The sequence below is a fragment of the Mastomys coucha genome, unplaced genomic scaffold, assembly GCF_008632895.1.
Source record: "Mastomys coucha isolate ucsf_1 unplaced genomic scaffold, UCSF_Mcou_1 pScaffold15, whole genome shotgun sequence".
NCBI classification, from domain to species: Eukaryota; Metazoa; Chordata; class Mammalia; order Rodentia; family Muridae; genus Mastomys; species Mastomys coucha.
The window spans coordinates 31,826,509-31,850,842 of record NW_022196897.1 but is presented as its reverse complement, the minus strand read 5'-3'; the positions used below and the strand labels follow the sequence as shown (position 1 = coordinate 31,850,842).

General features: G+C 39.5%; 1 protein-coding gene and 1 long non-coding RNA gene across 9 annotated transcripts in view; one reads left to right on the top strand and one right to left on the bottom strand.

The window, feature by feature from the left end:
- The window catches only part of LOC116090136, a 37,441-nt gene extending 37,075 nt beyond the window's left edge, over window positions 1–366 (top strand). For all 4 annotated transcript variants that reach the window (XR_004118573.1, XR_004118572.1, XR_004118574.1 and 1 more), the window contains one exon: window positions 180–366. This is a non-coding gene — a long non-coding RNA (uncharacterized LOC116090136). The remainder of the gene's footprint in view (window positions 1–179) is intronic.
- Window positions 1–24,334, bottom strand: part of Arhgap15 (Rho GTPase activating protein 15) — a 611,414-nt gene that overhangs the window by 40,424 nt on the left and 546,656 nt on the right. The gene's annotated exons all lie outside the window — the stretch shown is intronic.

Genomic DNA, 24,334 nt, shown 5'->3' with positions numbered 1-24,334 from the left:
GCCCAAAAAAGGTAAATATAAATTTATTAAGATATTTTTCTCTCTGAAAAGCAGATTACAGATATTGTGGTAGTAGTTTGGACTTAAATACATGAGAGACTTCTATGTGTTCAATCGTAAATGTTCTCCATGTTCCCCAGGTTTTCCCCAAGGCACAGATCTACACTTTGTCTTCCTAGGTGTGACCACAGTTACCACAGGGGAAGCTCCTGTTCATCAACTGAGCAGATGAAGACCTGGAAATGATTTCCTCTACTACCAGAGTGAAGTAACAGACAGTTTCTGACTGAAAATTCGTGGTAGCTTGTAAGACTAAGAGAATAGTTTTGTTAAAACTGTCTCTTAAATAAAAAATGAATTTTGGTAGTTTTGATTTTTTTTTTTAAGCTTAGATTTGAAGTCAGCAATTGAAAGCTCAGTTCACTGACATAACTGGGAATTGGAGTCTAAGTTCCCGAGTACGGAGCCCTCCATCCTCGAGGCTTATATTACTTTGAAGGGCCCTCACTCTCCAAAATAGGCTCAGATGAACTACAGATGCTACCTATCCATCTGGAGAAAGCCTCTTCCGGGATCGGCTTTCTGTGGTCCCACACATGCCTGCAGTGAGCAAAGCGATACTGAGCCTGTCTGCAGTCCTAGAAAGTGCTTCTCTCTGGGACTCTTCAGAGGTGCTTGAAAGCACATCTCAGACAATGGCGCTCTCTGTGGAGCTGTGGCAATAGGTGATCATTGCATAAAAAGTGCTCATTCCCTGTTCCTAACTCACTTTCTACCTTTAGCTCACTTGCTGAGTTAAGTCTGTTCCTAGAAGACAACAGTCTCCTCAACCTCATTTCTCCTTTACAACTAGATGACTGCCAGATAAAAGCTGGGATACGTGTGGTATGCCTTGAGTAATCAGTGGCTCGCAGCCCTTCCATTGGGAAGCGTGGTTGAGCCCACTGAAAGCAACAAGTAGATATGCCACTTGAGGAGCTCAGAGTCACCAAGGAAAAAACAGCAAGAAAACAAGGTCAAGAGAGCTTGTCCTCATTGTCTTGATATTAAGTTAGGAAGAAAATAAGGTCTTTCACTATCAGTCATTCGTCATCTCTTTGCAACCTCACTGCTGTTTGAGATGAAGTCATTTCCAAACTAAGATATTTGCATTGTTTTCTGAGCTGTTTTCTCCTTTCTTTCATTCCACTAAAAGCTCACATCTTCATGAGCTGGCCTAAGCATTCCCCAGATTTTAACAGTGATCACCTGTATTGTTGACGTCAGATCTTTCCGAGCCCCCCAACTTAACAAGCATAGTCCTCTGATTGATGAGAGTTATATGTGAAGCTGTGAGCTATTTAATATACATATGCAGAGTATTCAGTACATATCTACTATCTATAAACTCAGTAAACATATCTGAATAAACCTAAGCTCTACATGGATTTTTAAATTTATGACTTATACTTCTACATTATTAAGTAAAAGAACGTATTATATTTAAAATATACTCAATATGCAAGTATTAAAATATATTTAAAACAGGAAAGAAAACAAGAGTGAAGGGGAAAACAGGGTTTAGGATCCAAATGGATGCTATGAAGGGCCACGCGTATAGAATTTATAGAGTGCCAAGTAGGGCTCTGACCATCAACTCTAACTCCTTTGTAGAAAGGGGATCCAGGAAAGAAATTACTTTTACTGGAACCTGAAGACAACAAACAAACAAAGTAAAACAAACAAAGAAACCCTTTAACTGTATTTAATGGCCTAGAGTGATCAGTCAGGTAGAATCTAAATGGTTTCCTAGTTGTCTGCTTCCATTTACTTCTCATAGCTGTAGTGACCTCAGTTAGAGAGCCTTAGCCATTGTTAGATGACATGGGGAAGTCCTAGGTTTGCTCATCTTTGAAATCAGAAGATTAGACAGCTTCCTTTCTACTGGGGAAAACCTAGACACCATTTCTGACCCAAAATGAGAACAGAGTTCAGTTGTTGCTCTCACGGTGACTTCTCCTCTGCTTGCCTCTTTTGGATGTTTCCCCACTCCCAGATGTCTGCAGGAAGCTTAGCACATGGCACTGGTTTTTAAAAGCAGCATTCTCTTCCTCCCTCTTCCTCAGGCCTAGGTGTTGATTGGACCGAAATTCCTCAGAACCAAAACCAAAACCAAGCTCTTCCCAAGCTCCTCAGACAAAAGTCTTTCCATATGTGCCTGTGATGCCGTGCTACCAATTTCTGATTTTAAACTCAACAGTTACGTTTTTAAAAATAGATACCACAGTTTGATGTACTAATGTGTAAATGGAAATGCAAAATATAATAGATTAGCATTAGGTTGAGTCAGGCAAAGGGGAAGTTTTCTCTTTAGCTTAGGACAGGAAATCACATCTGCATTTTGAAGTTCATTTTGACCACACCACTCTTCGTATCGACTTTCATGATGACACCAGCGGCTCTCTAGCAGCTAGATTACTCATTTTCAGAAGACACTCCTTGATCTGCTTTGTCGAGTTATCTTCTTGGAGATTCGGGACAGCCAGTATGAAATGCTGAAGACAAGGAACTAGCATATATCTGTTTCTAAGCACAGTGGATTTCCTTTCATAATTCTTCCCATGCACACTGTGAAAGGCAGGCAGCTATTGATAGATCCTGAGGCCCTTTTAAACCCAGATCTCTAGGGACAGCAAAGAACCACAGAAGGAGTGGCTTGAACCCAACTGGCTCCTCACCTTGGCTAATCTATGTTAATGCTGTTCTAAACTTTGGGTACAGTCCCAATCACATTGCCAACAATATGGTTTTCTCATCTTAAGGGAGCTCTCTGTACCTAGTAGCCTTTGTCTTCTTTGGACACCCCGCACTATCTCACTATCTCTGGGCTGCCTTCTCCATTCATTTGCCTACCCTGTTCATCTGGAGCTCATGTGTTAACTGCATGTTTCTTTTTGGGTACACCCACATTCAAAACATGTACCCACTTTTAGTCCTTCTCATTGTCACAAAAGTTCCTAAACTTAAGCTTTATCCATGGAAATCTTCCATGGCTAGTCAGGATAGTGTGGCCATTTTGATTTAAAGCCATTTCTAATTCATTATTTCATTGAGTTTTTAATTAGCACCTGCAATAGCTGTGCTTTGCAGTGACCTGTCTTAGTTTATAACTTTATCTGGGGCAGGTGGGACAAGACATGTCACATTTACTTCTAGATTGCCTTGTGGAGTCCTCTGAAAATTTGTTATTCATTCAGCTCATCAACGTTTATTGATAGTCTACTGTGTCATGGGTGTTGGGCCATAGTTAAGAATTAAAGGGTTATACAATGTGCACTTAGACCATAAAAGTCATGGAAAGCAAATTGTTTCAAGCAACGTGGGCCTGATGATATCCAATGATTAAAAGCTTGGGAAATAGAGTAGGGTGGGTCAGGAATAGTGTGAAGGCAAGTGTGGCCAGCCAGTGAAAGTTTTTCTAAGCCCTTTCCACTTGATGAAAGACTGTTCAATTCAAAGTCAAGCGGAGCTGACCCAGGATATAATGACCAAGGAACATCAAGCAGGGTGTGGCTGATTTCTGCTTCCTGTATTGCCTAATAATCTTCCTAAAAGCATTCTTGGGAGAGAATGACCTTGGTTAGGGTGATTCATTTCCATTTTCTGAACTCTAGTGTCTAAAACCTCTGCTTGTTTTCCTGCTGTCTTCTTGGGTAGGTTGTATTTAGCAGAGCAACACTAACAAATGACCCCTTTCTAAAGTTTTTTTTTTTTCTTTTTTTTTTAGGTGTGTAAACAGCAGGGCATCTAGGGTGTAAGAATCCATTTCCCACTTTCTCCACTCGCATGCACATCCATGTATCCACTTCTGGTTTTTACTGGCAAATCAAGGTAGAAACTTGAGTGTAAGTTAAAGTCTGTGTAACTAAGATCATAGTTCTGTGGCTTTGACTGCATTTCCCAGTGCTGGGATTCCACAAATAAATAATAATAAAAAAATAATGATTTTTAAAGCATTTGGAAACTCTTGAGTGGAAAGGTGGGATGTAAGTGCGGTGCCTTATTATGAAAGTGATAGCTCTTACATTATGTGCTCCTAATGGAGGTGCAGTAATGGAGAAGGAGGCACTTAGGCCTGAAAACCTGCTCCCTGAAGGCAGGCGGGGCTCAGGCAGGCCTGTGGTAATGCTTACTGTATGAGGAGAACTTCCTTCCAGTCTAGCAGGTGTGAGAAGGGTTGGACTGACGCTTATTCCCCTAAACCTTAGACAACATCACCATTTCTTACTGATGGAGTCTAACTGAAAATTTAATAACACTGTAGATTTAGAAACAGGAATTTAGTTCTGGGCTCTAATAAGCACACATGTGGCACAGAGCACATCAGGAACCTGGAGAAGCACATCCGCTATGTGCACACTGGTCCCCTCTGTGTACATGATAAGGCCCTAACTCCCAGGGTCTCAGACTACAGCTGCAAATGAGTTAGGGCAGTGAAAAGTTAAAATGAGGCTGCTAAGTATGGTGCTAACTGTAAGACTATGTCTTTAACCTGAGCACACAGAAAGATAATGGGGACACAGGCACAAAAGACAGACTGTGAGATCATCAGGAAGCTAGAAAAATGTTGTCTGTAAGCCACGGAGAGTGGCCACAGAAGAAAGTCTGTTGTGCACTCTACTGTCTGTATTTCTGACATGGCAGGCCTGTGGGATACAATCTATTTGGACCTTGAACTCAATACCGAATCCAAGAGTACCCTGTAGAACACAATAAATGCTTTTCATTCTGTGTGATCTGGGTGCTTTCTCAACTAAACTCATAACTTTAATTATAAAGTGAATATAACCTGTGTCAAATTATGAATACGTTAACATATTGAATGGAGACAAGAAAAATAAGCACCAGATTCAGACTCCATAGGCACTTGAAGGTAGAGTAAAAAAATCTGGTTTCCTTGACCACATTGTCATAATATGCATACATAACAGTTTATTGAATCCAGGCTGTGTAGACAAGCAGAAGAGGTCTGGCTCCATACTGTCACAATGCATACCCACAACAAAGACTCTGGGAGAACAGTCCTTTTCATTCGATCTCTCCAAGTATTACCAACATGAGAGCTGAAAATCTTATGTCTGTCTGAAGTTTATCTATGTATCCATGCATAAGTTATTAACTGGACTCCCTGGGCTCTACTGATGAAAATATTAATATATTCAAATCTCATTCCGGCTACTGCAAAACACGGTACATCAGATAGATGCATTAATATCATCCTTAGACAAAAGACCCCAGTATTATTTTTTTAAAGTTTTCTCTTGTTCCTTGGCCTCCTGCTGAAACCTTGGTGATATATAGCCTAATAAGGTAAAATGGCCATCAGGTGCCAAAGTACTGGGCTGACTGTATCTATAAACTCTGTTTATTGTACTTGAAATACAACACTCTTTTATGTGAATTATGTGCCTAGGACTGTTCAGAGCAGTCAAGGCAGAAATGTTTTCTTTTGAGTTTCTGAGACGTTTTACCTGACGGGAATGAGCTGGTCTGCATCCAGATGTCATCCAGTGGCAGACCTCTGTCCTGGAATCAGCCCCACCTGTGTGAGCTGCCTCTGCAGGCCATGGTGAAGCCTCCACTGCACTGGGAATCAGAGCTTTGCTGAGCCAAGCGGCATGACTGGAGGAGTTCAGTGGTGAGAGGGCTAATACGTGATACTTCGCCCTTGAGATCGCCACTCTACATTTTTAGAGGCAACTTGGATATTTATAATGACCAGCCTCTACCTTATGCAGCTTTGCCGTTTTGCTATTGGCTGCGTTTAAAGTCTTTTTATCAATGACAACAAGCTAAGTGGGTGGTCTTCTACCTCTTTCTCGCTGTAGGAAGAAAAATAGTGACATAATTCTTCACAGCCTGAAATAATTGTGGAAGTACAGATACTGGTTAGGTTGGCTATGAATTATTAGTGGAAAAGTGGGTCTCAGAAGTACGTTACATGTGAAATATTTTTCGTCACTTGAACATGTGCCGTCCAGAGCTGGCCCTGTTCTAGCCGTCACAGGGAACAAACATTTCACATTCCCAGATGCTCCCAATTTGGTGCGGTTTGGAGTGTAATTTAGATCAAACGTCTCCATGTAAATGAGTCAGGGTTTCTTAATTAGGTGCCTCTAAAGCAAAACCTTGGACCACATCAGTAGGTGTGGGTGTGGTGCCCACAATACTGGAACCTTTCCTGTATCATTCAAATAGCGGCTCCCCCCACCCTTGGTTGTTTTTTTCAGGCAAAGTAATAAATCTGCAGATGGCATAGACAGAGAGACGCGGCTTCAGAGGAGCTGTCTGAAAACGCCGCTCCTTTGGCAAATGCCTTAAAGTAGGTCATTCTGCTGTGATTTAGCTTTTTCTTTAGATTTGATTGCCAGCTTTTTGTTCCCATTACAAGTAGGGTGCTTTCCAGTCCGCAGACTTGTTCTTACTTTTCCAACTGGTGTTTGTTTACTAGCGTTTTCAGATCTTCATAGAAAATGGCCAATATCCTGTCACAGGGCTAATCATGCACTTGACCACAGAGCGAAATGGATCCTGGTGATAATCTGGGGATGCTGAAATATTAAATGCCTCAAACGCCCAGTCTTCCCACAGCAAAACTGCCTTGATTTATATGGGTAGGTTTACTGAAATAATTGCCCCATCTTTTATACATGTGGAAAGAAGGGGTGACAGGGTGTAAATGGGAAACTTTCACAGGCTATAGAGTTGTTTGTATAGATATTCAGGTTATATGCTTCTGTACTTGTCATTGTTTGTGTTTTTTATAGGGGGGAAATCACCGGGTCCCATTTCCCTATCAAGGCTTTGGGATTTACATGCAGAGCTCCCTGTGGCATTAATGAGTTACCTGCATAAATTCCCTGGCAATCGATGGCCATATAGACCTTGTTTGGATCCTATTAATTATTCTTCACAGAACCTTGACACAGACATTAAACGAAGCCTTAAAAAATCTTGATGAAGGTCTTAAGGTATCTTTTACTGTTCAGATATTAGCATTGCAAACTCATGTCTAGAGCATTATTCATTTCGTGGTACCATAGGGAGGGAGAGGTTGAGATGAGTTGCCAAGAGCATAGGGCATACAGAGAAAATGTTCTGCCTTTAACTTTTCATTATTTGAGGTCTAGTTTTGCTAGAACTAAGTTATGATGCTCAAAGTGTAACAATTAGGAAAATAACAGTTAAAATCCAATTAAATAAATGAAATATGTTGTTTTCTCCAGATTGCTGTTGAATATGGTGTCTTCTCCAAGGCCAAGCTTTGTCTTGGCAAATTATTGATGTTTTCAGGTGAATTCCAAAATGTCAATTAAAAAAGACACAAAGTGGGTGTTGGAGAGGAGGTACGTTTTATATTCTTGGCTAGGTATGTTGCAAGAGTGACTTTTAAGTGTGTTTGTAAGGGACAGCCTAAGAAAATGGCTTAACATATCATATTCGCTCATTTCCAGTAACTTTCCTTCACTTAGATAGAGCATAGAAAGTTCTGATTAAGCAAATGTTCTGGTTAAAAACACTTATCATCACATGCGGATTAGCAGTAATCAAATAGCACAATTAATACTAAAATTACAAGGACACAGAATTAGCATCCTTTGATAATTCACAAGGAACTTTTGCATCTTCAAGCTCTCATTAAGAACTGGAGTTATCTCTGTGGCAAGAGTGTGGGTTATTAGATAAACGGATGACTATTAGAAGTTTCTGACTGGTGAAATGGCTGCTAATTGAAATTTGTTTGGATCCTTTTGGGCTAGAGTTATTTATTGAATAATGCTACTGGATGATACTCCTTAAGTCTGGGTAATGCTGCTAATTCTGATTTTGTTGTTTACTTTCTAATTTGCCTGTTTGCTACTTAGTGGATCTTGCTGTGCTTGACCCCAGGTGGCATTGAATTCTTTCCTTCTTGGCTGATTCTGAAATATCTTGAGAAAGGCACCTTTGCACTTTGAAACATTTACTCCAAAACATATATATCTCAGTTTGTCAAGCCTCCCTCTACCTACCTGGGTAACATGTTTTATCAAATCACTTTATGGCCCTATCCTCTGACAGTTACATGGGATACTGCAACTGGGAAGAAAAGATTGCTACTCTCGAGGAGCAAAGCCGTGTCATACCTGGCAGAGCATATGGGTCCATATTTGCAAGAGGATCCCGGAGCAAGTATGTAAGCAAAGACCAACTCAAGTTGTTCATGCTTCAGAGGTATTTAGTGTTGTTCTTGTCTGTTTTGTTTGTTTTCTTGCTTTGTTTTGGGGGGACTGGTATTCATATCTACTTCTAATTTTCATACAAGTCTTTTTAGTTATAGATATTGTAATGTCTTCTAGCATAAAAGGGAAATCAATGCTACAAGGAGATAGACTGTCCAATGTGACAGGGTAAGAGAAACTCTGGATGCAAACTCAGGTGTTCCTGATATCAGTGCAGTACTTTTTCTATTCAAAGTCCTGGAGTCAGTTTAGTGTTGAATCCGGGGGCTGGATTCTGCTTGGATTTTCAACCATGTCAAAAACCTGTAACAAGATAAGTCACCCCTCAGTTTCCTGGAGAAAACTGGTTGGTTACTCCTACAAAGTTGGTACCACCATTGCTCTAGCATATCTTGCAGGAAGGATACCATTGTAGAGGGTCACTGTTTAAGTTTTTTTTTTTTTTTTTTTTGCCAGCACACAGAGCCTGACGTCACTCCTCATTCTCTCAGTTCTTCCCTACCTCACTTCATTCTGCTTGTTTCACAGTATGCTGTGGCACTTCTTCTTCCCTTACTGTATCAATTTGACTCAATATTTTGTGTTCTCTGGATTAGCATTATTATAGCCTCCATAGTGGTGAGGCGACTTCCTCAGCAGGTGGAAAATTTCTAAAACTGCACATGGGCACTAGTTTGTGATCAATAATAATTTCTAGAGGCTTCAGTTTTATCATTGGCTTCACCAGTCTGTAGCCTCTAGGTTGGGCACCTTGACATTGTCTTAGACCCTTCAGTTCTCCATGGGTTATTTAAAAACGATCAGAGAAGATGTATATTTCAGAGCCTCTTTAGGAGATCCCCATTTCCTTCTTATTTTCACAGCCAATACCAGAAACAAAGGCTATCCTAGATAATTGATGGGTTTCCAGCTTGGCTCCAGACTCTTTTGGATCTCCCATTCCTACATTCATTTTGCAGTAGCATTGGTTTATTTGAGATAATTAAATAATAAATTGGACTTATTTATTTAATTTTACAAGATTTATTTATTTTATGTGTACATACAAGAAGGGTTTTTTGCCTTCTTGTATGTAGTATGCATGTATGTGTGCCATGTGCATGCCTGCTTCCCAGAGAAATCAGAAGAAGGTGTCAGATTCCTCTGGAATTGGAGTTTCACATAGTTGTGAGCTGCTATGCAAGTTCTGGAAATTGAACTTGGGCCTTTGCAAGAGCAGCAAATGCTGTTAGCTACTGAGCTATTTCTCTAGCTCCATAACTTATCTTGTTTAACTGCTCAATAACCTGTGTTATAATCTTCATGGCCAGAGGCATCAGATTCCAACTTTCCTGAGCCCCATCCTCATCCCAGTCTCCCTGTGCATTGGAATTGCTGCTTCTGTGCCCTCTTTCATATCACACAGTCCTCTTGGCCACAGATGGGCTTTCACTAGTTGAGTCATCAATTGCAAGTTCTACTTAGCAGTCAATTATCTTGTCGCTTTTCTTAAACCCTTACCACATTAGATTGGTAGGTATGCAAAAGTCCATCCTTAGATTTCCAATTTTATGCTTTCTTTATCTTCTCTGCTCTCTTTGCCTAATGATGAACCACAAGTAGGTGCTCCATAACACAGCTTCATTGAGAATATTGCATTCTTCTGGTATAGGCACCTATCACACTAGCTTTAGATAGTTGATATTTTAAATGATTTATATATAACATACTTTACTGTATATATAACTGACAAGTGATAGCCTTTCGTAGCTCTAAGGCTAAAGCATATATATAGATATATGTATATTTAAAATTTACCTCTCCTAGTTTACAGCAGTTTGTAGTATGTTTAAATGGAGAGAACCATGTTCCTCCTTTCATGTATCTGTTTCTTCTCAAATATCAGTAGCTTCTATCATTAAAAGTCACAAAATATGCAGATGTTACTTCAAAAACCACTTAGGAAATTACTAAAGAACATAATTTACAATCCCATCAACAATTAGGATCCTTAACAGAACATCTATGTTATATCATAAAAGCCTTTTAGGCTGTTTGCCTTCAAGAAGCTTAAAAACATGGCCTGTTCACTTACTGTCACTCAGTAACTCTGGAATCTTTCTCCTTTCTTAACTGACGACCATAGGTTCATCAAGCTTTAAGGATCTGTAATCCTGTATCCTGTCTTCCTTTGCTTCATTTTGAAAGTCCCATGATGCTGGTCCTTAGGTATCATAACAGGCCTGTTGCTGGCTCCCCTTGCTGATATAACCAGTGCCTGAAGAACATGAACATTGTAGGTGTCTCTCACTCATGAGACAGACTCAAGGGCCAAATTCATCCTTCTCTTTCCTTGCTATCAAACTATTGTGGAGTGGAGTTTAGATCACATTTTAAATTTGGATTTTCCAAGTTTTAGCTTCACTCAGTTCCTAGGACAAATGAAGCAAATTGTATAACTCTGGGTGTCATACTGCATTTTAAAGATCACATTCTCCTTGTCAGTCTCTCCTTTGTTTACAGAGAATTTCTTTTTTTTTTTTTTTCCTGTAGAACTTGGTTTCTGAAAGTTTGGTCCCCAATCTAGCAGCACTTTCCTCAAGAAAGCTACTTGTGTTGGTTCTCAGGTCCCGTGCTAGCCCCCACTGCATCAGAACCCATAGTTTTCAGATCAAATCCTGCAAGTGGCTTACTTTATAGCAACTTACTGTAAAGATGCTCATGGCAGACATTCTGGCCATGGCAGCCTTCTGGTTTCTACCTAGCATCTTTGACATGTTCTCTATCCTCAACAGTCTCAGTCCAATCTTTTTGCTTTCCGCGCTAGTCCTTCAAAGCCTGTTTGCTGAGTTTTGTAGGTTATGTGCAGGGCACTGAAGCTTAGCCAATAGAGGGCACTCTTCTAGCCAATTAGTCATCACCATTAAGTCCATCTGATGGATCCTGGGCTGAGAGGTGAGCTCTCTGGACAGGATGCAGGATGGTGGGCCCTCACCACTTGTGGTCATTAAGGTTCCTGTGGTGCGCTTTGTGAAAGGAGAGATTGTTAACCTCGCTGTCCTGGCTGACTTCCAATCTGTGTAATTGCATACAGCCTACCTAAGTCAGCTCTGTAGTTTCAATTAGGTAAAGCATTGTTCACTTCTTGTATTAAACTGATGAGCTGTGTGGCTGCAGACTGCTAATTAGCTTTGTTTTTCAAGTGGCTGAGTGATGAACAGGACGCCCCCTCTGGTCATCTCCTTCCCTATTCAGCTTTCTCCAGTGTCCTCTACAAGTATATACTTCTTTTCTTCTGTACTAGTGCTTCCTGGGTTAAAGGGCATCGGGATTAGAAACTGCTAGATGTGACAATGATTGCTGCTTTAGTTTCTTTTGACAGCCTTCTGCTCATAGTTTATCATAGAGAGTTCCTATGCAAAGATAAAGGGATACACTAAGGGGTGGAAGAAATAGGCTTTCTTATTGATGCCTATAGGAAAAAGGGCAACTGAAGGATAAATTCCCTTGAAGATTTGAACCAAGATCCCATAATTGCCAGGGAAGTATGGCTTGCCTTAGGAGCTCAGTACTCTAGGAATTGCCTATTTTCATTACAATGGTGACAGAAGATGAGGTTAGAGAGATCAGAATATGTATTTTATTTCTTCTTTCTCTCAGTTAGAAACATTTTACAAGACCTGCAGTAAAATGCCTCACTATCTTGGTGGGAACTGCTTGACCCTAACCAGGACTGATAGAGAATGGGATCCCTCTTTGATGGCTAGAGGCTCAGCATTAGGGAACTATATGTCTGCATCAGAGAAGCAAAGTGGAAGACAGTGGATAAACTGGAAGCCAACATAGCTTCCAGGCATGTGGTCTCATGAGAGAAAAGATGCCTCTGAGAGGAAAATGGCTTCTGTGGCATGCAGTGTGTGTGTGTGTGTGTGTGTGTGTGTGTGTGTCCATCCCCGTCCAAATGAAAGCAATTCACATTTAGGTAAGGTATCCCTTTTCATCCCTTTTCACTGTGTGAACAAATTGATTGTAATTTGATGCCCAAGAACAAAGCACACATTTTAAAATGTCCTTTAGGGCAGCTTCTTTTATATTTTCATATCTCAACACTATGGGAAACAAATGAAAATCAATGAATGAAATAAACAAATGAGTGAACAAAACTGATAAAGGGAAGACCTGGCAAGGCTTCGTGACTAGCTATTCATGAAGAGTAGTGCATGAAAAGGTGTTTACTTAGTGCCTGCATACCAGCATGCTTTGCTCTCTCCACAGACGTTCTGTTGTACCTAGGTGCTTCACCTGTATTAATGACAATGGGAGAAAATGAAAAGTGGCAGGACTTAATAATTGTGATGGCTTGACCGACTGAGTGCCTGCTAAAGTTCAACTAGGTTGCAAAATGCAGTCAGAAGAGGGGAGTCAGAATATAGTACCTGAGAATGTGATTCTGGTGTGGGAACATTTCTAGACATGGGCGGGGACATCAGTACCACAGATGAACAAAGGTCCTTACATCCAAGACACTTTCTGCTTTCCTGGTAAAACTATTTCTAACTCAGCATTGACACGTGTTTAGCAAATACACTTGATACCAAATACATGTTTGTCTCATGAATCCTTGGGCAGATGAATAACTGGACAATAGTTCTTTGACATGGAAGAGTGCTTCTATAGTTAAGGACAAGGGAAAGAATTTGAGGCTAATGGCTATACAGGCAGATGATAAAAGAAGGGCATGTTGGGAAACCAGTTTAGTTATAAAGAGTGTAGGCAGACTCAGGAGAGGAGATACAATTACTAGAAGGGAGATCTGAGAGTCTCTGTGCAGATCTCGTGAGCTATGCTTTTGAATTTCCTTTGCATGTTAGCAAAAGGATCTGAGTATATATTATAGATGCCCCCAAATATCATTGAACTGAAGAGAAAATAGTCTTAAAAAGTCATTTTACTGTTTTGAGAAGCTAGGAATAGAACCTAGACTCTTGCATGCTAGTGAGTTATGTCCTCTAACCTCCAAATTCTAATCTAAAATTGGAGTTTACTGCCAGGCAGAGGACTCCAAAGCCGTTTTCCCAGTGGCCTGACCCGAGCCTTTGTCCCCAGAGGCTCTCATTCAGGTTAAACCCATGAGGTCTTAGTTGTAAAGTGCTTCAAAGTCAAACATGGGTCCAATCTGCCACTGGACATAGGCCAGCTCTTATTTATGACTGAGATTTCCTCCCGTCTAGTGCTACACTCTAGTCACTTTCCAGCCTAGACTTTATAGCCCTGAGATCTGAAATCTCATACAGAATCTGCACTTTTTCTTGCATGAAAAGGAGGAGGAGAGGGAGGAGAGGGAGGAGAGGGAAGAGGAAGAGGGGCAGGTGAAGAAGAAGAAGGAGGAGGAGAAGGAGGAGGAGAAGGACATTTGCAGTTACCCCATCTTAACTATTCCTGGATGTCACCCTGCAGCTCTAGCTTCTGCTTTTCCCTCTGCATTCTGGGTACTGCTGCTCGACTCGTCAGCACCTTGTCAGTGCTTCCTGTCGAGTGGGCTACCATTGGACTCTGTGTCCCTCACAATTATCCACAAGCCACACAGATGCTTCACAATTAAAAAGTAGATATTAACAGGTACATATTAACAGAATAGTAAGCTACTTTAATTTTTTTTTATTTTTCCAATGTGGGGGCTGTTTGTAAAGCCCTCCCTTCCCCTCTGAATGGCCCTGTTGTTTTTCATCTTCTAGTCCTTGGAAAATCTTTTGTTCTTGCTGTAATATGGATCAAGAATGTGTGGGAGCCAATATGATTTAATGAAATAATATACAAATGTCAAGAATACTTTAGTGTCTTGTGTACAGACCATAATAAATTACTTGGATGGAATGTTTTGCTTTTCTTTTCAGGCAACAACCCCACAGTTTATAGTGAGCTTCACTGATAAGAAGTAGCCACCGAATATGTTAAAATCAACCCAATTTAATGTGGGATTAAATGGCTGAGGATTTCTTTCAAATTCAAAAGATAAAAGCCTGAAGAAGACATAGTCGTCCAGAAGGCAGTGAGGTACTAGAGAGTTGTCTTGGGATTCTTATGGGCAAAAGGGAGAAAAACAAATTCAGCAAGAATGAAAATGAGTCAAGTAGTTTCTCAGAATTAAAGGTGAACCAAAAGAAATTGGCAGCTGTCTGGACTTGCCAGCCAGGGAGGCCATAGTGTCAGATACACGTGACAGTTCCAGAGACAAGGCAACACTCCCCAAACAGCTCTCTGGAAGGGCTTGCCAGGAAGCCAGATGCCACTTCTGGAAGACGGTCTTCTGTGGCTGGGCATCTGGGTTCAGTGCTTTCCATTTAAAGAGTAGAAAGGTGGCAGCAAGCGGCAGCCCTGTCACTGCCCCTTCCAAAAAGTGCTGTTTGTAAGTGTGAGAAACGCGCAGAAGCATCAGTGGGTTTTGACACTTGTCTTCAAAGACACCGTTGAAGGTTGCAGCGTTTCCCTGAGTTTTAGATAGAAACGGCATATTAAAGAGAAAGGAGGGAAGACTAGTAGGAAAATTATCACGGTTCTGCAGAAGCTCCTGTAACCATCCGGGGCTTCTTATTAGGATGCATTAGGAGGGGTTTATTTGAGTGACTGGGATGATGCGTGGTGTGCAATTAAGGGACCTGACTGAAGGACACTGCCTCTCCGGGCTGTTTCTCCGATACACTCTTACGTGTCGCCTTCTTCCCCGGAAACACAGTTGAGTATTGGTTTTGGCAGGAGAGTGAAGCATGCTCCGGGATACCCGAAATCAGCTGACTTGAGTTCTAGGTGATTTCTTTCTGGTCATCTTTGACATTTGCTGTCTCTGATCCACAGAGCAGACAATTCATCTCCTCACCCACAGAAGGGGAAATGAGCTTTGTGATCAGATGTCGTCACTCTTTCATTCATGCCTTTGCTTTTATTTTTATTGGCTTTATTTCCTCTAAATCCCTTTTCTTTCTCTTTTTCTCTCTTTCTACCCCTCTTTCCCCCTCTCCTTTCTCTACCTGATACTTAATATTTGAAGATAGCATGAAGTCATTTAGAACTGAAACAAAAATTGGATAGAGAAGTTGATTGATCTGACAGGAGCTGGGACTGATAAAGTTTTCTCTAGAGTGAGAGATGTTGGAACACTGTACTCCAAGAAAGATATCTCCGGCAAATCCCTCCACTCTGGGCTTAGGGAACTCTGTGGAAGAAGAGGTAGAAAGAATAGAAGAGCCAGAGGAAGGTACCAAGGAGACAAGGCCTTTAGACACACTAGGACTGGCACACATATGAACTTGCAGAGAGAGACAGGCAGTGTGCACAGGACCTGCCTGGGTCTGTAACAGGTGGGGTCCTAGAACTGAAAGGAGACTGCAGACACAAGTCCACACCCCTAGCAATTGATAAACACAAGTCCACATCCCTAGCAATTGGTAAACACAAATCAAAATTTAGTTTTCTCAAAACAAAGCTCACCAGGGAAACAAACCACTCAAGGATAGGCCACATGTCCAGCAATAGACACAGAACGAACTCAATGCCATCTTTGGAGATTCTTTGCCTTCTAAGGTTGGGGAGGGTTTTCTTGAGACCCTTATATTATAGATCTTTTGTGTATACATTATAACTTTGAGTTTTGGATTCCTGTGTGTGCAGACCTATGAGTTTCTACATCTATGTATGTTTTCCGTGCTTTTTCTTTGGCTGTTTTTCCTTTTTGTTTATTTTTTTAATGTTCAAATTTGTTCGGTTTTGATTTATATTATTTTATTTAATTATTATTCCTTAGATGCCTATTTATTTTCTAACAGAGCAGAAAGGGCATGGATTTGTATGGGAGAGAAGTTAGGGAGAAGCTGGGAGAACTAAAGGAAGGAGAAACCATAATCAGAATATATTGTATAAAAAAACTATTTCCAACTAAAGGTGCTCTCATTTAATGTGGAGTTAAAGAAAGATGTAAAAGAAATTCTCACTTTCTAAGATCTACTAATAATTCTAGATGATGATGATGATGATGGTGATGATGATAAAACTACCCCAAAATAATGACGACCTTATGAAGTAGTGTTAGAATTGCTCCAGTCTCTGAGGGGCCATAATGTCCTAATGCTGCTGCAGGATGTTAGCCCTGCCCATGTTACATCCTCGTTTTTAATATGTGGCTGAAGTGTTAATATTGTTTTCTCTGTAGATCTAAAAGGGCTGCTCTTCATTATGATAAGGATAGTAAGAAACATGACAAGAAAAACTTACTTTGAAGTGGATCATTCCTTAGCCTTCGTCTGAACTATGTCAGGCTTCTAACATTCCAGGCCCAAGAAGCTGATCTCACATAGGTCCACTTACTAACTTATAGGTGATTGTCATCTTCAATTAAGTCAAGCAGTTTCTTTGGTTTCATAGAACTGTTGGACATCTGCCATACTTGGAACATCAGCATACCAGTCTCTGCTATCAGTGCCATCAAGAACTCAGTGACCTCCATTCTCTCCTCCTCTGGCCAGCCCATTAGTGGCAGAAGGGGCCAAGTCTACTTTTGTTCTCAATTTTTATTCTCACCAATAATTTCAAGAGCCTAAGCTACAGTATATCCTCCTCATCCTCCTTGATCAATGCTCTGTTTATTTATTGGATATTTTTGAAACTGCTAGGTGAAGCTAAGAACAGTAGTTGCTCCTGCCTAAAAATCTGCCCATTGGTCTACTATCATGAGAATTTATTTGTTTAATTATTTATTCACTTTAAACTTCTGTGCATATATGTATGTTGAGCATTTCCTGGACCTCTCTTGAGAAATTAGTAGGCTTAAACACAAAATATAATTCGCTCTGCCTCTGCCACATTTTCTTTCTGTAAATCTGCTTAACATTCCTCCAAGCGCTTTCATGGTACTGCATCCTGGGATGTCCAACCTTGGAGGTTCCTAGGGCACTGTTCTTAACTCATTGCTCAGGATTATTTGTGGTCCTATGCCATTGCCTTCATCAAAGTAGATGGTCCCCAAACTCACATAAAGACATGTTTGGTTCTTCTCTACTACATTCTGCTAGTGGAATATAGACAGTGACCAAATCACATTTTGTGCTAATTTCAGGCCCTTCTGTGCTTATGTATTGTACCTTTTCCTGCCTATGAATTACAGGCACCCCCTCTCAGCTAATTCAAAACATGGGAACCCTCCTGGAGCCATTTTCCTACCTCGTCATGCTCTTGGAGAACAAGTGCTGTGCACTATCCTCCCTTGGTCCCTCTTGTGGCTGACCTTCATCCTCTTCACTGTAATCTGTCTTAGATACCAATCATCTCTTAGACTTCTGTACTGATCCACTTCTCTGTTTAGCCCTTCTTATGCAATCCTTATTCATTACCTCCATTCTATGGGCCCTTCCACAACTGTCCCAAAATTCAAACTCCTTCACAATACTGGGGTTTTCTTGACAGCTTATATTCTCTAAAACATTCTGAGTTTATACTCTTTCTTTTTTTTAAGTGTAACACTTTATTAACCATTTCAGTGTTTACACTTTTGAGCTTAGGGAAAGCCAAAACCTCAAATGCAAATGATATAATTTCAGAAGTTAAATGTGTCTTACAATACTTTTTTCTTTTTTTATTGATTTATGTTTTATTGCATTATGATAAGAAAAGATACATAATTTCAATCTGAATTTGTTAACATGTAAAAACATATTTTAAGTAAATAAAATTACTTTACATTCTTTTTTCCCTTTTGTACCCCAACTGCTCCCAGAAAACTCCCTTCAATACCTGCCACACCTTTCTTATTTTGTCATATTCTTTAAAATTTATAAAATATTGTAACAAAAATGAGTGTTATAAAAGTTGTTTGATATAAAACAACAATCAATTGAACAGTCTTATGTAGATGCTTGTTTACAGTAATACTGAAAATACATGTTTTTCTCAATATAAATTTTAAATATCTCCAAATATATTAACTGTATATTTTAAAATAATACATCACTACTAGTTTTTTTAAATGAACATAAATAGATAAAGTCTTTTCATTTGTTTGTTTTGTTTTTAGTAGAGCTTAAAATCTTGGCTCTTACTGTGTGGTACAAGCCCAAAATAAGAACAACTTTTAGACATTGGAGTTCATTGTAATAAGGCTGTACTTCAATGATCCTCATATCACCAGAGGATTTTACCTCCATAGTAGCTAAGCTAAGAGTTGATAGTTCTGCTGCACCAAGGAATGAATTGTAGGCATGATTTTTAATATAGTTTTCCTGCTATGGTCAAAGATAGTTGACTTGAGTGACTGTCTTCATTCTCAGCCCACAGGGAACAGGTTACATTCATTTAAGAAATGGTATGTGTAATAAGATGGTCTATTCATGAAGTCATTCACCAACAGTTTAAATGAACAATGGTTCTGCATGGAGGGTGGCACAGACATTAGGTGAGGGTAAGAATCTGGTTCATTGACTGTGATGATTTTTGAAAAGCATTCATCTCAGAGAAGGAGTAACTTATAAAGTCTTCTTCTTCAAAATTGATACGATAGTTATAAATATCAAGCAAAGCATTCAGTCTTACTCTCTGTTGTTCTTTTATAAGCCACCTCCCAAATTAATTATCTACATTTCTTTTGGCTATATAAATAATTTTGAAATATGTAAGCTGTTTTGAAAACCATAGTATAGTGTAGTGTAAAAACATCAAATAAACAATCCTACTAATAGAGAGGCTGAGATAGGACAAGCCTGATTTCAAGACCATAATGTGGTACATAGTAAGACACTGTCATGTACAAACAAGCAGAAAGTGTATATGGATTGTACAATATTGGACCTATTTCTCCAATTGCCAAATTAGAGAGACCACCGGATGATAGCCAACAAATTTCCAATTCCTCATACTTTTGAATTTGAATCGATTAGGATATGTTGGTAATATTAATTTTCATATTAAGAGATATTAAGAAAAGGTAATTGTTACTTCCTGCTATTTTTGTTGTTAGAGGTGGAATTATTTTTTGCATGGGTTTGTTGAAAGATTACTTTCTTGCTTCTTCTAGGGTGTAATTTTGCTATTTATATTGGTGTTTTCCATCTATTATCCTTTGTAGGGCTGAATTTGTAGGAATATAGTGTGTAAATTTGGTTTTGTCATGGAATATCTTGGTTTCTCCATCTATGGTAATTGAGAGTTTTGCTGGGTATAATAGTCTGGGCTGGCATTTGTATTCTCTTAGGGTCTGTATGACATCAGCCCAAGGTCTTCTAGCTTTCATAGTCTCTGGTGAGAAGTCTGGTGTAATTCTGATAGGCCTGCCTTTAATGTTACTTGACCTTTTTCCCTTACTGCTTTTAAAATTCTTTCTTTGTTTAGTGCATTTGGTATTTTGATTATTATGTGTCCAGAGGAATTTCTTTTCTGGTCCAGTCTACTTGGCATTCTGTAGGTTTCTAGTATATCCATGGACATCTCTTTCTTTAGGTTAGGAAAGTTTTCTTCTATAATTTTGTTGAAAGATATTTACTGGCCCCATAAGTTTGGAGTTTTCACTCTCTTTTATACCTATTATCCTTAGGTTTGGTCTTCTCATTGTGTCCTGGGTTTCCTGAATGTTTTGAGTTAGGAGCTTTTTGCTTTTTGTGTTTTCTTTGACTGTTGCTTCAATGTTTTCTATGGTATCTTCTGTACCTGAGAATCTCTCTTCTATCTCTTGTATTCTGTTGGTGATGACTTCTATGACTCCTGTTCTCTTTCCTAGGTTTTCTATCTCCAGGGTTGTCTCCCTTTGTGATTTCTTTATTGTTTATATTTCCATTTTTAGATCCTGGATGGTTTTGTTCATTTCCTTCACCTGTTTGATTGTGTTTTTCTGTAGTTCTTTAAGGATTTTTGTGTTTCCTCTTTAAGGGATTCTAGCTGTTTACCTGTGTTCTCCTGTATTTCTTTGAGGGACTTATTTATGTCCTTCTTAAAGTCCTCTATCATCATCATGAGAAATGATTTTTAGATCTGAATCTTGTTTTTCTGGTGTAATGGTGTGTCCAGGACTTGCTATGGTGGGAGAATTGGGTCCTGATGATGCCTAATAACCTTGATTTCTGTTGCTTATATTCTTACGCTTGCCCCCCGCCATCTGGTTATCTCTAGTGCTACCTGCCTTGGCTAAATTTGACTGGGGCCTGTCCTTCCTGTGATGCTGGTTGTGTCAGAACTCCTCAGAGTCAAGCTGTCTCTGTGATCCTATGATTCTGGAATTCTGTGATCCTGTGATCCTGGGCCCATTAGAGTGCCTGGGAGTAGCGATTCCTCTGGGTATTATGGGATTCACTGCAGAGTTTGCAACCAAGGTCTGCTCAGGGCACTGGCCCAGACAGACCAGAAGGAACCCATGCCACTGGACTAGCAGAGTTACTGTGTGCCTGGATCCTTCTGGTCCCAGTTACTCCCCCTGAGTTTATATTCTTTCATTGGTATTTATAATCCATAACTTTATTCTGGAGGACATTTTCTTCACATTGTAGTCCTCCATACCCTGCTTATATAGGGTACATAGGTGCATAGGTATATAGTTTGCCATTTGTACTCATGAGTTCTGTATTAGAGGAGTCAAATGACTTCTAATTAAAAGTGTTTAAATGTTTTTACATTTATACTGAACATGTACAGAATACCTTTCTTGTTATTATTTTAAGAAATAATATTTAATATTTAATATTTAATACTATTTAAGAATAGTAGTAAATAGCAATTATCTTCATATTACTGCATTAGTTGTTATGAATAATCCAGAGATGACTTAAACTCTTATATAGAAGGGTACCATAAGTTATATACTAATACTACCCAATTTTATACAAGAAATTTAACAATGTTTAGCTTTTACATGTTGCCTATCAAATGGATAAACTTAAAGCTAGCCTGTGTTATGTAACCTAAAGGTACTCTTTGGGGTTTCTAAGCTAACTTTTATCTTGGTATTTCATGCCTTGAATCTTGAATTCAGTGACCACACACTTTTTCTTCTGTAACAAGTTAGGTATTAAGTTCATGAATGTTGTTCAACTTGTTGTGACTATTTAATTCTTGCCATTGTAGAATACATTTCCAGAAAATATATAAATAACAGGTATGTGTTTTAATAAAATCTTACTGACAAAAACAGGATGCAGGCTAGATTTGGTCTAACCTTGAGATCAAATTTGTTAATCCACTATTCCCTGTAAGCCCTAGAATCTAACAGATACTCATTTAAAATTTTTAAAGGAGGTTGAAGATAGGGTTTTATAATTAACAAACAAACAAACAAGTAATAATTCATTTGACATATTTTAAACATGAATAAAAGGAACATTAAAGGTATTGTTTTTCTTTTCAATGCTCTATACTTCTAAGGGCTGAGACTGGGACTATAACCTTTCTTCCAATCCAAGTTCCAAATTCCTAGTTCTTTCCATTAGGATAAAGCCAAGAATTTTGATGAAGAAGAAAATGACTAAAAACTTCTATGTCTCAGAAGCAAATATAACCATGGGGTAAAAAATTACAAAAGTCAGGATGTATGGGACAGTAACCATTGTAAGTTTCCTGCTTTCTCCTCTTTATTCAGATATAAATCTAAAGATGAACAGTCATCATTTCACTCCTGCCTCATATGTTTATCTCCAAAGCCTTCTCCTAGAATAAGGCTATAACACGGGAAGGACCACTGTACCTTGGTACCCAGTTCACAATCTTATAAATTCTGTACTAAGATGTCTCCTAAGTAGATGATATTTTGTAATCCCTATGGGGAGATGGAAATCATTGCTTCCCCTTACAATCTAAGGAATTAATTTTAACTACCAGGCCAGCTTCTCCAACAGGAGTCCAGTGGAGGAGCTTCAGGCTCAATGGAAGTGCATTAGCTCTTCCAAATGATGAAGAACATTTCATGCGCACAGCAAAGAAAGCATTATGCTTCCAGCTTATTCCAAGCAACTTGCTACCTTTGTCCCTGAAGAAAAGAAAAAAAGAGAAAGAGAAAGGGATAGGTGGAGAGAGGAAGGAATGGGAGGAGGAAGGAAGGGAGAGACAGGGGGAGAATAACAATTTGTACACATTTGTCATTTTCCAGTAAAAATATCCATAGCCTGCAAATCTTTGGATATCAGGTGTTGTGGTTGGGTGGAGAACCAAAGTGTACAGAGAAAGAGCGCAGTGCCAGAAGACAGCATAGAAAAACACATGCTGCTCCAAAGCACAGCAGATCTGAGCAACCCAAAGCCTGGATGGGCAGAAATGAGCAACCACTGCTCACTCCTGAGGACCAGAGGGAGGAGAGAAGGGGGTCTCCTGGGTTTTGAAGTTCATGGTTAACCATATCTAACCCCCACTGCATATCAGAAATGCCCACGGTGCCGTTATAAAGATGATGGATACAGTGCTTCCTCGCTGTGGTTTCTGTACACAGCTCTTCCAGTTCTAGGTCCCCATCCTTTAAGTTGTCTCAGACATGCTTTTGCTGGATATTTTATTTAATATCCATGAAGACCACAGAGGCTTTGAATACCAGCCCACTCTCATAAAGTAGCCACAGCCCAACAGTCTCTCCTTTTAACACGGCGTTCACTGGCATGCTTCCATGAGATCTGCCTGTTCACTCATAACATTTTTTTTTCACCTTGAAATTCCACGAACAGCTGGGCAATTTTCTTAGAGTCAGTGCAAAGGGGAAGATTTTTTTAAAACTCCCCTTTTAATCTCTTTTATAATGTACAATTTTGTAATGTTTATTTGCACCTAAAAGTCACCAGCAAATATATATCCTGGTAAGGATATTTTCAGATATGCTTAAATTCCTTCCTTCCTTCCTTCCTTCCTTCCTTCCTTCCTTCCTTCCTTCCTTCCTTCCTTTCTTTCTTTCTTTCCTTCCTTCCTTCCTTCCTTCTTTCTTTCTTTCTTTCTTTCTTTCTTTCTTTCTTTCTTTCTTTCTTCTTTCTTTCTGTTTTTCCTTCTTTGGCTTGAGATAGAACCCAGAGCTTTATGTATGAGCCTCAATTCTGCAAGTTATTCTTAAAGGCTATCCTTTTCTAAGAGATTTTTACTTTCCCCGGATAATGTATCCACAAGTGGGAATTAAGTGTTCTTTTGTGCCCCCCCTCCAAAAAAATTTCTGAGATTGTTTTTGTTTTTCTAAGTGTAAGCCACAAAGTAAATCTGGCTATTTCAATTTTGCCTGACTCCAAAGCCCTGTTTTCTTTGTTCTCTTAAGATTTTGTCCAATTTGGCCAGGCAGTGGTGGCGCACGCCTTTAATCCCAATCTTGGGAGGCAGAATCAGGCATATTTCTGAGTTCGAGGCCAGCCTGGTCTAGAGAGTGAGTTCCAGGACAGCCAGGGCTACTCGAAAACAGAAAACAAACAAACAAACAAACAAACAAAAGATTTGGTCCAATTCATTCCAGTACTGAACTCTAACTACAGCTTTTAATTTGACTTCATGAGCTTCTTTCCTCTTATCTCTGCCAGCTGAGACTCAGTTGTTAGATGACTCTTTTATACAAAGACTGTCATGTGTTACATACACAGTAGTGACTGTACTTCTTTCTTACCTCCTTTAATTGACCCACATCCCCCAACTACTACTCACTAGTAAACAGGCCATTTTCCTACCCTTTTTTTCCCATTAGCTCTATCTTTAGTTATCTGTGACATATTTTACAGAGAGCACTTGGGTCTTACATGGTAATTTGGAAGGTATCATAGGACCTTCCTGGTCTGAGCACTGTAATGTTAATTCATGGAAGTGGCCATTAGTAAATGTTTTGACTGATAGTATTTTTCAGATGACTGTTTATTCTGAGTGTTCTCTCTCCATCTCTTATGATTGGAATTGGCCCCAATTTTAAGATCTTTAGATGAAGAATCCATATAATTTTTGCTTCTCTCATCTCTGTATCCTAGAAGTATGCAGTTCTCCATAGGCAGAAGCCTGAAACTACAATACTACATAACTGTAAAATCTGTTTCTGATATTGTTTAGGAAGTCATCCTTCCCTCTATTGAGAGAGTAGACAGAGAGGAGAGAGAGAGAGAGAGAGAGAGAGAGAGAGAGAGAGA